Source organism: Cupressus sempervirens, chromosome 7, assembly GCF_028749045.1.
Source record: "Cupressus sempervirens isolate cs-2001-9-10 chromosome 7, ASM2874904v1, whole genome shotgun sequence".
NCBI classification, from domain to species: domain Eukaryota; kingdom Viridiplantae; phylum Streptophyta; class Pinopsida; order Cupressales; family Cupressaceae; genus Cupressus; species Cupressus sempervirens.
Window position 1 is genome coordinate 648,781,088 of NC_143124.1, and position 15,660 is coordinate 648,796,747.

Consider the following 15,660-nt stretch of genomic DNA (forward strand, 5'->3'; position numbering starts at 1 on the left):
TTCATAGGTGCACTACAACGTAACTTTGAAACCGTTGATCGTGGCATCGAATCGTCAGCGCCATTAGCTCTGGATGGGTGGGTGAACCCTAGTCAAACCCTTGTTCTGGCCATGGAGACCATCCATCATTTGCGGCCACCCCGTACTGAGGAGTCTCCAAGGTGCTCTAAGTGCATTTCGAGGGTCATAACTCGAAGCTCGTGAGGGTTATTGATGAACTATCAAATGCTACAGGACAGTGATACTGAGGCCTAAAATAACCAATCTCATTTTTGAGAGATCACATTTCATTTGGATTCGATACAACAATCTCGCTCGATGCCAAAACTCGCAGTGTGCCTCAGTTCATAGGTGCACCACAATGTAACTTTGAAACTGCTGATCTTGGCATCGAATCGTCAGCACCATTAGCTCCGGATGGGCGGGTGAACCCTAGTCAAACCCTTGTTTCGGCCACGGAGACCATCATTTGCGGCCACCCGTATCGAGGAGTCTCTAAGGTGCTCTAAATGCATTTTGAGGTCGGTATTTTGAGGGCCATAACTCAGAGCTCATGAGGGCTATCAATGAACCGTTAGAGGAGACAAGTTTGTAAGAAGTAGCAGCTTAGTGTTTTATCTAAAATAAGTTCATGGGAAGGCTTTATTAGAGGGTCTTGGCCAAACTAGTGGGGTGTCTACCCACTCTCTAATTTTAGAGATTGTTAGGTTTTGGAGGGAGATTAGGGGAGCTCTACTACAACTATCCTTACCCTAGCTTGGACCAAGGTTGGCATCTCAAACTTGCTTCTTTTTATTTCTTTCTTTTAGCATGGTTAAGCAAATATGCAAATGTGGAGTTTATCAATGGAGTATGCTTTGCATTGCATTGTGGAGTAGCATTCATGTGAGTGCTTGAATGGTGTTCATTCCATGTAGATTAGTGTGACACCATTGTGCATCTTGTTGTATTGTGTGGAGTATTGTGAGTATGAGGTCTAGATTTCCTCTATTTCCTTATTGTATTATGGGTGTTGTATTATCCATTGTATGCCATAACCATTCATATCTTGCTGGGGGTGATAAGGAAAGTATGGTGTAGAAAGGAAGTTTGAGGAGTTACAGATGATGGTAGTGGGTTTGGAGGAGGAAATGTGGAGGCCCCGAGAGGGCATCAAATTGTTGATTTATGATAGCCCCGAGAGGGCATGAATTTTTTTGAATTATAATAGCCCCGAGAGGGCATGAAAATTGTTTATTGCAGATATGGTTTGGTATGGCAAGTCTCCATTTTAGAACACACCTTCACCCTATGTTTATGGTTCCATCTGTGAAGCCATTGTGAAATAGCCTTGGCGGAAAATTGTTCAAGTTTGAAATGTAATGTTTATGCATTGAAAGATTGTATGTGTATCCCAGTTTGAGCCTTGTTCCCTAGCGCGGGGGTGGTCTCTTTGAGGCCTATGGTTGGGTGGAAAGCACCCATGGTCCTTGTTATTTTTTTGTGTTGCATATGTAGATTTGTGTCCAAGGGAGCAATGGAAATGGCTTGGAATGATCATCTTGCAGATTGATGTTGGATGAGAAAACTTGACATTGTGCACTCATTTGTGAAGGAGGATTCACCAGCTTGTTCACGTTCTCAACAATCATGTTGGACAATGTTCATGCTACTCATTGTCCATATCTTTCAATGTTCATGTTCCTTATGATTTTGAAAAGTCCCTTATGTTGCCCCATTGTGATGGAAGGAGATTGTATCATTGTTACCTAGTGTACATGTAGAGGAAATGATTGATAAGGTTGTATATGCATGTTTCATTTGGAGTTTATATTGTTCTGAAAGCATTGGTATGAGTCGCAGATTTACTTTGACATCATTGTTATCACTTGAAAATGTGAAAGAAAGTTTTCTCCTTGTGGTATTGTAAATGACTAGTTGATAATAACAATCCATAAATGTTATGTGATACCATTGATTGTATAAATTTAAAACTTAGTAGATTGCTTACAATCTTGTTGTGCACTCAATAATTTGGAAGGAAAATTTTATGTTCATATCACATGCACTCAATAAAAGCCAAGATTGATCTTGACCGCCCTTCTAGAGTAGCCCCCAACATTTCCTAAGCCATCATAATGCAAAAAAATTTCTTCACTCCCCAAGGTGTATTGTTAAATCTGACATTTATTCTGACATGTCATGTCAAAAATTTTATCCTTGAGCTTTCCTCCTTGAAAAGGGGTTTCATCCCCATTAATATACTTGAGTGCATAGGAGAAAGGGTTTATGTCACATCCTTGTCTTATGCACTAGTCGTCCCCTCCTTGTAGCAGTGGTCACGTGTTCCCAAGCATAGGTAGTTGACTTGAAATTAAGGGGGAGTGGGATAGAAATCCCAATGGATTTGTACTTAGGAGAATGTCAAGTTGACATTTAATATGACTTGTTCACATTAGGATTTCTGATTGGAGGGATGCGAAAAAGATGTCCTAAGGCTTGGATTAGTCAAAATTCTGCACATGACCCATGTGGGACCTTATGGGGACCACGCGTAGGAAGAAATGTGGCCTTGGTAAGAGTTAGGGAATGATGAGGATTTAAGATAGATAGGAGATTCACCCTTTAGATTTGTTTTTATTTTTATCAGATAATTATTTAATCATTTCAAGTCTTGAGTAGAGGATAATGACACTTAGTGTATTTGAGCTTAGTTTAAGGGTAATGTTTATATCAATGGGCTCATTTAGAAACATGTAACAATTAAACCATATGGTAATGGAAAAGCTCAATATAGGAAAATAAATTAAATGAAATAAATAAGTTTACGAGAATGCATATATAATTGAACATGATGTTAAGTACAGAGGGTTTAATTAAATTAGTGTTAAGACTGTAAATTAGGATAGTTGGATGTAGATATAATAGGTTTAATATGAAGTAAGTTGTTGGGATGATGGGATTGGAGAATCAAGGATAAGGATGGATGGTGGATTAAAATAATAACTCAAATCTAGTTTTATCTAGTCAATAAAGCACATTGATAGATAAGAGTTACTAGATAGAATTGAATGCATGACAAAACTACGTAGATGTTGGATTTAATGTCAAGTGAATTTTATATTTGTCTTGAGGGAATGTTAGTTAGATAATGAATGTTGTGGATTCGATTGAAGATATTAGTAGAATATCAAAGTTGATAGAATATATATACCAATTTGAAAATGTAGTGTAGGAATAAAGCATTAGTTAGCTAGTATGTAATAAGCGTCAATAGGCATGTCATTAGAGGTAGCTCATCATACCCTATGTATAATTAATGATAATATGATTCATGTACACCACATTTTACTACGTTAGTTGCATGAAATGATGAATACATATCTGTCAGAATGACAAGGTATGTTATATACAAACATTACTTATACGCTTGCACCTAATCCTTGCATAAATAATTCATCTAACAAATTTAAATTGACACACTCAATACAATGATGTAGTAGGATGTGTTTAAATACTGATCGTAAATTATTATTGAGTTAAGTACTTTGAATTGGCCCTTAGACTTACTAAGAGTTTCTCATTTTATGTGCTTACTAATTCATACTATGAAACTACTTTGAATCTTAACATGCTTTGATAATAATAATATTGATAGTGAGAAAGTAAGCTTATGGTGAATAATTAGATGTAATAATGTAAAAAGTAAATGTAATAGTATAGTAATTATAGTAATTAAAATAGTAAATGTAAAAGTATGGCAATGTAGCTAGATTAGTTAGTAGTTGATGAGCTAGATAGTTAGTAATTGTCTTTTGTTAGAGTGAGTTTAATTTATGTATTGAAATAGTAATATTTGTGTTTAGGAAACTGTAGTGAGTGCTAGTTTGGTGAGGAAGCAATGTTGATAGAATGCATAAGGATGATTAAATAGAGTAAAGAGGGAGAAAATGACTCAGTATTGGTCCAATCTTCGAGAGGACCTGTAACCAGTAAGATATGGATGCAAACACATGATACACATTTGGCACATAAAACAAATTGTTTATTTCATAAGTTGTGTATAGTATGTGTTGAATGATGGATACTATCAATACTACACTTCCACACCATATAGTAATTGTCACATTAATATATATTGTAATGATTAATGAATGTGTGTACATTGGTAATGAGGATAATAAGTAATTCTGATCCCCTTTCCTTACATGCTAGAATCACGACCTAGTCCATGTATGATACAACCGACAGATCTTAATAGAATATTAGTATTAGAGGCTTGTTAGGATATGAATTACCTCACTAATTTATGAGTGTTGTATCTTGAACTTGCTCTTTTGACTCGTGATGCTAACTTGAACTAGATTGTCATCCAATCTATTTGAAAACCACCTGTGATTAAAATGTTACAACCGGATGACACTATCCACATGAGTCTTGAACTCCTATTCAATGCTAACATTGTTTTACAATATGTAATTTCTTATGTGACTTCATAAGCTACAAAAAAAAAATTGTTGTGTTTTTACTAGTAAAATTTAGGGCATGACACATGATCCACGATAAATTGAACAATACTAGATACTAAATTAATATGTATATCATTGTGCACATAAATGACAAAAATATATATCAAAATACATGTATCCATAGACACAATTTTACACAAATATATATCAAAGATCATGTATCCATAGACAAAGTACTCAAATATATATCAAAATACATAGATCCATATACAAAATGTGGCTGATCATGCCATCAGAATGTGTATAATATCAAAGTTTATGTATACAATGTGGCATATGCCATCTCAAAATGTCTCATGATGCATCCTACGAAAACTATACTATCCTAGGGGCTGTACTAGGTGGATCAGATGCCTTCTACATAAACAAAAAAGGAAAACCCAAAGTTAGACTACTAAATTTATATGATTCTACGTATCTAACATTGAATTACTCAAATGCATAATGATCTTTTTTGTAATGGAGATTAATACTATCAAAATTTCATAATAAATACCTCTCTTGTCGACCTCTTGTGCCGGTTAGGAGTCCTCTCGTATGCCCTCGGCAATGTTGGTACCTCTCTAATTGTGGGCTGTATATGTTCAAATACCTTTGTTATATGAATCTACAATTTAAACTATAACATTATAATTCATAGCATGCTAAATTTATAACATATTTAATCATGAATTCAAACTACAACTTACCATTGTAGGCTTCTCCTCAAGAGTGAGTGGCCGCGTCATCAAATCTACATAACTCTCCCGTCGGACCTCCTGTGCACTAGGAGTCTCCTATGAGATACAAAATAGTAGTTGTTACTATCATGAAAATCAGTTTTGAATTTATTTATGAAGATAAGGATAATAAAAAATAAATGATACTTATACATACAATGGGGCTCTCAGTGCGAATGGAAATCCCTGATGGTCTACGATGCGAAATCTGTACAGGATCATCACCGATAGCGATGCCCTATATAAAATAAAGAATGTAATTAAATGGGATTACCACAAACATTTTACAAGAATGCATCGATATTTAATCAAATAGAAAGCGCCTAATTACCTTTCCTTTGTTAGTGCGTGCTGGCTCGCCCTTCGCACTTTGTCCCTCCGGGACAGGTGCTACCTGCAAGATAAAAGAAAGATTAGCAACCATATATGCTACAATATCAAATAGAAAAAAAAAATGCAAACACAACATAATGTACCATAGATGTCTCAAGGCCAAATGAAATGGCCGAGAGTGTGGCATCATCAATCTGTCTGAGCTCCTCCTCGGTCATCAACTAAACGTGAATGAAGATCACATACATATAAAAGTCAATATGGTTTAAAAATTAAAATTACTCTATTATAAAAATTAAGTTTAAATCACATAAAAATTATATATATACACATACCTACACCGAAGGAGTCCATGCCTTTGCATTCCCCTCCTCTCTCGCATCAGGGTCTGTAGTCTCTGCGTGTGTGTCTGGTGTATCCTCGTCTAATACAAAATGATACTTAGGAAGATCACCTATGGGACCCAAGCAAATATTCTTGCATGTAATGCAAGTGTGAGGCACACAAACATGTGATGAGCTAGCCGATGATGAACTGACACTAGCATCATCAACAAGAGGAGGTAGGATTGACCTAGCCTGAGATATCATTAGGCTGCTCAGCCTATGAATGGCTTTGATAGTTTGAGAGCTAGCCTCTATCATAATATCTGGATGTTGCACTCGAGGAGGAGGGGAGATATCAGTGGGGGGGACAAAAGTGCCATCTTTCTTCTGCTCGGAATAGGGTCTATCCTAAGGATCTCCTAGTCCTAAGCCCATGTTGGGCTTCATGCTCTAATAGTTCACTTTAAGTTTCAACACAAATTCAGCATATATTTTTCTAAGGAAATAAAATGGTATGTCTAAATTTCCATGTGGAGGGATATCAAAGACCATCCACCAACGATCCCAAAAGTTTGCACGTATAGCGTCATTTGTGCACCATTTAATCAATAGTTTGGATTTTTTTAGGTCAATTGGTAAACCTGTTTTCGGGTTCGCAAAAAGGCTGGCCAAATTGTCTTTGCTTATGTTGAGAGTCACAACCTCATCATAATCCAAACCATCATAAAACATCTCGTGCATTTGATCACGCCAACGAAGAGCGACATTTTGTTGGTTTGTAAGGGTTTCAATGTTATCCACTATGGTGTTTAACGTGGATAACATAGGAGCCAATGCGGGTACATTATTATATGTTCTATGCAAACCTCTCAACTCAGTAATATTTTCATTTATCAAATCCTCGATTCGAGGAGGGTTTTGAGGGGGTAGAGGATCATTTGGTGGACGATTTTGTGGGGGTATTGGATTGTTTGGTGGGGGGTTATGAGGAATATTATTCCCTGCCTCAGTGTCATCATTCTGATAAGACATTCCTATTGAATTGCAAAACGTAATATATATTTTAAAAAAATCTTAATTTTAACATTTTTTTTCAAAAAAACCCTAGATTCAACTAAAACAAACAAAATCATGCTAAAATCTATGGAATTTAGATTAAAAATTAATTAAAAAAAAAAAAACCATACCTCAATATCCGATTGCTCGTTCTATTTTATATATAAGATATATAACATATAGCTTTGAAATATTATATTTTATATATATTATATTACATTAATATATATTATAATATAAAATATTATATTATATTATTATATTATTACAATATAATATTATTATTATATTATATTATTATAATATAATAATATTATTATATTATATTATTATAATGTATTATATTATATTATATTGTTATAGTTTATAATATATTATACTTTTATTATTATTATATTATATTATATATATATATATATATATATATATATATATATATATATATATATATATATATATATATATAATATTACATTACAATATATTATAATATTAAATATTATATTATTATAATATAATACATTATAATATAATATTATTATTATAGTATAATATTATATGATTATAATATTATAATAATAATATTATTATATTATAGTATAATTATTATAATAATATTATTATTATATTATATATTTAATAACAATATTATATTATAATATTATAATAATATTATATTTAATAATATTATATTATAATATTATAATAATATTATATTATAATACTATTATATTATAATGTATTATACTGTTATAATATAATGTTTTTATATTATTATAATATTATTATAATAATGTCATGAATATCGGATATCTGATGTTAAATCGGATATCCGATATTAGATCGGATATCCGATAAGGCTCGGCCTTTCCTTCCAGGCTTGGTACCTGAATAGGTGAAAAAAAGTTAGAGTGGATTTTGAAGCACTTTTAGACGTGTTCAAACTCTATTTTTTTCACATCACCATGATCCTGCACATACCCGAATTGAGAAATGAGATTGTGTAATGCAAGTATGTGAACTTGTATGTGAGATCCAATGAACCTAATATTGAATATCTTTTTATCAAAGAAGTATTTGGTGTAGTTGAGGCACAATGAGTTGCAAAGAGAATGTATTTGGCAAAGCAAACCATCTCAAATTAGACTTTGAAATCTTTTTTAATCATCCAATATTGTTATATTCTGATTGTGGGTCAGAGATATCGGTTTGATCAGTTATTCATCACAATTCTCGAATTGATCACTTTGGCTGAATTGAAGATTTACTATCAGCATTTCAAATTTGTACTTTTCTGATTATGGATTACATAGTGTAGTTTGATACAAAATTTTGACACAATCAAAATCTAGAAATTGTGATGATTGAATTGTCCAGTTGAAAAAATAGCAATTCAAATTGAATTATCCGAAAAGTGAGATTTTTAACTTCTCTGAAACAATTTCAATTGCAGGGTGGATAAGAATGCGGATGGATAGATAAACGAGGAGGAAGTGAAAGAGGTGCAATATCTTTGAACCACATTTTGTGTTTTTTCTATGTGCACGATTCTCTAAATTGACCATGGCTTAGATTTTTCTTGTGTAGATCATCACGCCGAGCGCCTCGGCCAATAAACTATCCAAATTGAAGGAGAAAGTGGAGGAATATGCTGCCTTGATCATGGAGGAGTTGGACCTGGAGAAATTCGAATACGTTGAGGTAATCAACTAACAATAAATTCTTCCATTAATGACTCTTAACATTTAATTCAAGCCCTTCAATGCATCAATACTAAATCCCAAGCTATTTCTTGGGTGTTTACAGTTATGACAGCTTCAGTCGCTCTTGCTGCAAAGAGACACATACATGAACTACAGTCAAGCACTGAGCTACACAAGTCAAGCTCTGAGTCAGAATTTAGGCTTAAGGAACAGAAACCCAATTCAAAGATTCAGGAACAAGATAAAGTATTTCATGGACGAGAATTGGCAAAGGGTGTTGATCATTGCGTTGTGGATAGTGTTAGTTTAGTTAGCTTTGGACAGCTGTTCTTCCATTTGTTATTATTTAGCAAGTAATTGTTTTGCTAACTAATTGGTTAGGTTAGAGACAAATATTTGTTAAATAATTGACCACTTTTGGAAACAATTAGAAACCGACTTAGTTAGGGTTGTTAAGTTGTTTCAATCTCGATAGTCGATTGTAAATTGATCTTGGCCATTGGTTTACCAACAGGAGTAGTATAAAAGGAGGTCAGGGGGCATTTGGAAAACACGAAGTTTGGAGAAACATTTGCAGTGCTAGCAAATGAGTTTGTAAGTTTGCAATGTTAGCAAACAATCTTGCAGTGTTAGCAAGGGCACAATGTTAGCATGGGATTAGCAGTGGGGAATATCAACAGAAGAAATTAAGAGGTTGTTGGAGTTCTGCCAGTGAGAGACAAGGAATTTTGTATTTCTTGATTTGCTGAAGTTTAATAAAATTTCTCATCAGTAGAACTGATTTTTTCTTAAAAAAATTTCCGAGGACAATTTGTCCAAAAATATTGTGTTCATTGTGTTGCGCATTTCTTTCCATATTTTATAAATGAAGTTGCAGTTGTGTTATTTTTAGATATTAGTTGAGAATTTGTCTTCAGCAGTTTAATAATCTTTTAAGATAGGAGATTAATAATTAATGAGTGCAATAGTTGATTTTTCACAGATAGCAGCCATGGCAGGGCTGTTTACATGGAAGTTCATCCAGTACAAGAACAAGGCAGCTTATCATGTAATGGGCTACTGCTTATTGACTGCCAAAGGAGCTGCAAAGACTCTTAAGCTCAACATGGCTCCAATTCTCTTTCCAGTTTGTAGAAATACAATCACAAGGCTCCGTTCTACTAGGCTGGGACAGTTTGTTCCTTTCGATGACAACATAAACTTTCACAAGGTCTGATATTTTTCAATCAATTTTTTAGGTTAGCATTTTACGATCTATGATGAGAATGTGTGAGAATTAAATTCATAATTTTTCTACAATCCATTCCATTCGTACGTAATTTTGAGCTTCTGGATTCCATTGTGTTTATCTTTTTTATGAATTGAGAATCCAAGAAAAAGAAAATGTAAAATTGAAAGTTTGAATTATGAAGATTCACAAACTCCATAGTATCTCACGAATCATTTCTGCTGAATTTGCAGACCATTGCAGCGGCAATTGTGGTGGTAGTTCTTCTACACGTGGGGAATCACCTGGCATGTGATTTTCCTCGGCTGATCAATGCCTCGGATGAAAAATTCCGTCCACTTGTACATGATTTTGATGGAAAGCAACCATCTTATTGGGATTTGGTAAAAGGTGTGGAGGGAGTAACAGGGGTCATCATGGTGATCCTCATGATCATTGCCTTCACTTTGGCAATACACTGGTTCAGGAAGAATGTTCTCAATCTTCCTCGCCCCTTCAACAGATTGACAGGCTTCAATGCCTTCTGGTACTCTCACCATCTTCTGGTCGTTGTTTACATCTTGCTCATCGTCCATGGCATTTTCCTCTACCTTGTGCACAAATGGTACCTCAAAACGGTAAGAAAAAGTTTTCATTCCCAATTCAATCAACACAAGTCTGGTTTGACTTGCCGCCATTAATGGCTGATTCAATTGTTTTTTCAATGTGGGAGCAGACATGGATGTATATAGCAGTACCCGTTTGCCTATATGCTGGAGAGAGGATTCTCAGGGCCTTCAGGTCTGGCTTTTACAATGTGCGGATATTAAAGGTGAGATTGTTGAATTGTGATGTTGTGATTCTTGTGATATGAATATCAGGATTTAATTGTGTGAATTGTGATGTTGTGATTCTTGTGATATGAATTCTGATATTCATATCACAATTTGACTAGCTGTGGAAATTATCTCCTACTTATCAGTTGTGATTCTTGTCAAGAACATTTAAAAACCATCATTGAATTCTGTTATAATCTAAATGGATTTTAATGCTGGGAGAATTTATCATTGTACATGGCAGGTTGCAATCTACCCAGGAAACGTTATGTCCCTTCATACGTCGAAACCTCGTGGATTTCGGTACAAAAGTGGGCAATACGTATTCGTTCAGTGCCCTGATGTCTCTCCATTCGAGTGGTAAGCATCAGATTTTGTAATTTGACAAAAAAATAAGTCATCTTGAATGTCATTCCAACTTTTACATTACATATGCTTTGTTTTGACAGGCATCCTTTCTCGATCACTTCAGCCCCTGGTGATGATTATGTTAGTGTTCATATCCGCACACTCGGAGATTGGACCAGAGAATTGATAAGGGTTTTCTCAGAGGTAATTAAAAACACCCATTTCAAACTCCAAACTAAAATAAATCCTCAAATACGTAGCTCCTTAGAGCCCGTTTGGTTGCAAGCGTAGGAATTGAGAATTAGAATAGAAAATTTGAATGAGAATGGAGAATGAAGAATAGGAATGGAAAAATGCAATCCAATCTTGTTTATCACTTGTTTGGTTATGCAAGCTTAAATTGGAATAGGGTTAACTTGCAATTGGCGCCATTTGAAAATGTTTCCGAAAATGCAATCGGCGCCATTGGAAAATCGTTGAAATATTTGAAAATATTGAAAACAAAGTTCCAGCGCTCACCCCAGGTCAAAGCGGATTTGAAAATTTAATCAAATTTGAAAAAGTTAAAATGAATGCAAGAATAGCAATTCCAATTACAAGTATTTTTTGGAATGGACAAAAGCTCATTTTGGGGCTAAAATAAGAATACGTATTCCTATTCCCTATTCCTATTCCACGCACCAAACAAAAAATACAAATCATATTCTAATTTCCTATTCCTATTCCGGTTGTATTCCAACAACCAAACGGGCCCTTAATGTGTATAAAAATACTTAGTTTTTGTGAGCAACCGGCCGGGGACAAAAGTGGGCTTCTGAGAGCAGACGAGACGACTAAGAAGAGGTAAAACTACGCTGAAATTGAAGTGCATATATAATTTGGTCACTTTTAAGCATTAAACATTACATATTAAGGAAAATTAAGTTTGAAATTCTTAGCTCTTTCATTCTAATGTGGATCATTGAATATGATTCGAAATGGTAATGCTAATGAACTCATGCACAATCTCACCCACAAGCATGCATATAAAATAAGTCATATATAATACTTTTAGCATAGGAATCAAGCCTTAGTGTATGATGTTTAAGCCCCCAATATAATTCTTCTAGCTATAAAAATCGTTATCTTGAAGTTGCTGCATATAATTATATGATGATGAAACTATTGTTGTAACAGCCTTCTGGAGCTTCTCATCGATGGGCCTTATGGTGCTTCTACACAAGATTACAAAAAATATGACATATTACTTATGGTGGGATTGGGTATCGGGGCAACTCCTTTTATCAGCATATTGAAGGACATGCTCCACAGCATAAGACAAAGAGAAGAGTTTAATGTAAGTAGAAATATAGAAGCATGATTGTTATTATTATCAGTATAGGACACAAAATTGATGATGGGTTTGTTGTGGGTGAATGGAGTAGGATTCGAACACTGATTTCAGTCATTCGACCACTTATCTAGACATCAACAACCCAGCAAGCACAAGCACTCAAGATTCTTCGACTTCCTACAATAGACCGACGGTACTGGGGACTTCCAAGAAAAAGAAGCCATTTCACACCTGTCAAGCCTATTTTTATTGGGTTACAAGAGAGCAAGGTTCCTTCAACTGGTTCAAAGGTGTCATGAATGAAGTGGCTGAGATTGACAAAAAGGTACTATTTGTATTTGTATATCCTTTATGTATATATGTCTCGTATGATCAATATTTGGCTCTTGAAATTCAAAGATATCATATTAGGGGAAAGGTATCAATAGTGATTTAGGGTCTAATAAGTGTTTATCTATTGTCATAGCGATTCTCTAATAATTGATTACTATTCTCTAATAATTGCACATATACCAATAATTGATCATTATATTTTAGTAGTTGATAAAAAAATTATCTCTTAGTTTTTTTTTTTCACGAATGGCCTATTTGTGCACCACCACTAGAGATTTGTGAGCCACTACTAAGACAATTGTCCACAAGTATTGGTGATTTTGAGCAAATATTTATTGGTGCAATAGGGGTCATGTATTGGTTGACACTTTGAAATGACTGCTTTTTGATCTATTGGCACATAATGACTACTACAATGCAAAGTGTTAATACCTAGAAGTTGAAACCTTATCTTTTAGAAGTCAAGTTATATACAAAGGCAATTGAAAATAATAATTGAAATATGATATACTATTTAGGAAACATAGCCACTACTAGTACCTTTCCCCTGGATTGTTGAAAAATGGTAGATCAATCTAAAGGTAGTATTTGTGTTTGAATTTAAAAATAAAATAAATTAGATTCCTAAAAAATAGTTCATCAAGTCAAAGATAATATTTGTATTTATAAAATTGTTTGTATATCGTTTGTATATGACAAACTAGGTTTTTTGAACTTAAACATATTAAATTAGATTGTTGACAAATGCTAAGTCGGTCTAAAGGTGGTATTTGTATTTGTCATCTTTGTCTCTTATAATCAAGATTTGGTTTTGGGAAGTCGCAATATATTGAATATTAGATTGTTAAGAAACAATAGATTGATAAAAGGTAGAATTTGTATTTGTATGTCTTGTATGATGTAGATTCCACCTCTATATTTTGAATCAAATTATTAATACATGATAGATCATCCATTTGCATCCATACATGTCTATCATATAAATAACTTACCTTTTAAAACTCAAACATGAGAGGTTAGATTGACTGAAAAATAGTTCAACCACAATGTAGTATTTGTATTTGCCTTATATGATGAAGGCTTTGCTTTTGGGACTCCTAATTAGAATGTTAAGAGATGGTAGTTCAACCAAGAGATAGCGTATATGTATGTATTTATGTATCCCTTGTATATGTATGTATTTATGTATCCCATTTTTAAGATTTGGTTTTGAGAATTCAATGTCTTGTTAAAGATTTGGCTTTTAGAATTCAAATATATCGGCTTAGAATTTTAGATTGTTGACAAAAAGATCATACATGTACCTATGTGTATTGCATGATGAAGATTTGTCCTTTGGAATGATTATTAAAGAAAAGGGTTTAATGGGTGTTGCAGGATGTGATTCAAATGCACAACTACTTGACGAACGTGTATGAGGAAGGAGCCATGGTCCAAGCTCTCAATCACGCCGAGCACGGTGTCGATATTGTCTCTGGCACAAGGATACTTTCCTTACTTATCCCCAACCATTATACATTCTTGTGTTTATCTTCCCTTTCTTCACTCAAAGATCAAATGGGTTTGCTCTCAATCGTATCAAAATCTCATAAAAGTCCAATCTTGAATTCAGGTTCGTACACATTTCGCCAGGCCCAACTGGAAAAAGGTCTTCTCAAGGATTTGTACAAAACACCCCAATGCAAAAGTCGGTGAGTTTTTTCAACCACGTTTTACAATCTCCTACTCTTTTCCCACTTCAGAAAGATCTCCAAACTAGAAACTTTTCTTAATGGAGCAAATTTCGACTTTTTGTAACAATAGTTTTGCCTAAAATTGCATATTGGGTGGTCCCATTTTCCATTTATTCTCACACTATAATAATAACAATGCATTATTATTATTGTTCATGGGACAGGAGTGTTTTATTGTGGACTTCCAAAACTGCTACAAGAGTTGGGCGAGCTCTCATACGAATTCACCAAATTCGAGTTTCACAAGGAACACTTCTAAGCGAATGTTATTTTGGATACCTTGATTATATTATAATTAACCTCATAAATTTTGCATGAGTAATCCACAATTGATGACATAGATAGAAAGAAAGAATGTACATACGAAGGGAAGATGAAGAAAGTAAGAAGATGATGTATATGTGTATCACTGCGAATAAAAAAGATTCTTTTGCAGCTGTCGGCCTTCCGACCAAGTCGCGGTCTGCCAAAGCTGTAGAATTCTTATTATTATTATTATTATTATTTTATTAACTAATGTTGCTGACATAACAATCGATTATATTCAACGTTGCCTCTCTCATCTGAAATCATTGTTTACTCTTGCTCTCTCTCCTAACTAATTCGACTTACAAAGAATGGAATTGGTCATTGAATTATTATTAATCAGTTTCTATATTTCCATGAATCGACGATGGAACAACCGCAATTCTTTTTCAACCGGGTTGGTGTGACGGGCACCAAATTAACGAAACCACAACCACTATAGAAAGGGCCCACTCTATATCAGTGTGTTGTCATTGTATGGATAATAAGCGTCCCTCTCATAACCACAATAAACATAGCACATTTTACACATTTCATTGATAGTAAAGATACACATGCATATCTAGTGGGACCTATCAAGTGAAGTCTAACACGAATTATTGTAATATATATTTTTCTAGACGCAAATACTTTGAATGAATATCTAATGGGGCTAATAAAACTAATTCTAACGCTATATATGAAATGAAGTCTAGCACTAATTATTATAATTTATATTTCTTTACTAATAAACACTTTGAATTGATATCTAGTAGGACCAATGAAGTGAAGTCTAACACGTACTTTTAAAATTTCATTTGACAAGTTGTTCTCCACAATACCAAACATTTGTACTTGTGAGCATCCCCTTGTTTTTCAAGGACAATTAGAAACCCATCTTTTCTATAGTTCATAGAATATCTCATTTTCGATCTACAAA

General features: G+C 34.1%; 1 pseudogene; it reads left to right on the plus strand.

Moving 5' to 3' along the window:
• Positions 1-14,983, plus strand: part of LOC149548340 (respiratory burst oxidase homolog protein F-like) — a 32,952-nt pseudogene extending 17,969 nt beyond the window's left edge.
• Positions 14,984-15,660: the final 677 nt, after the last annotated feature.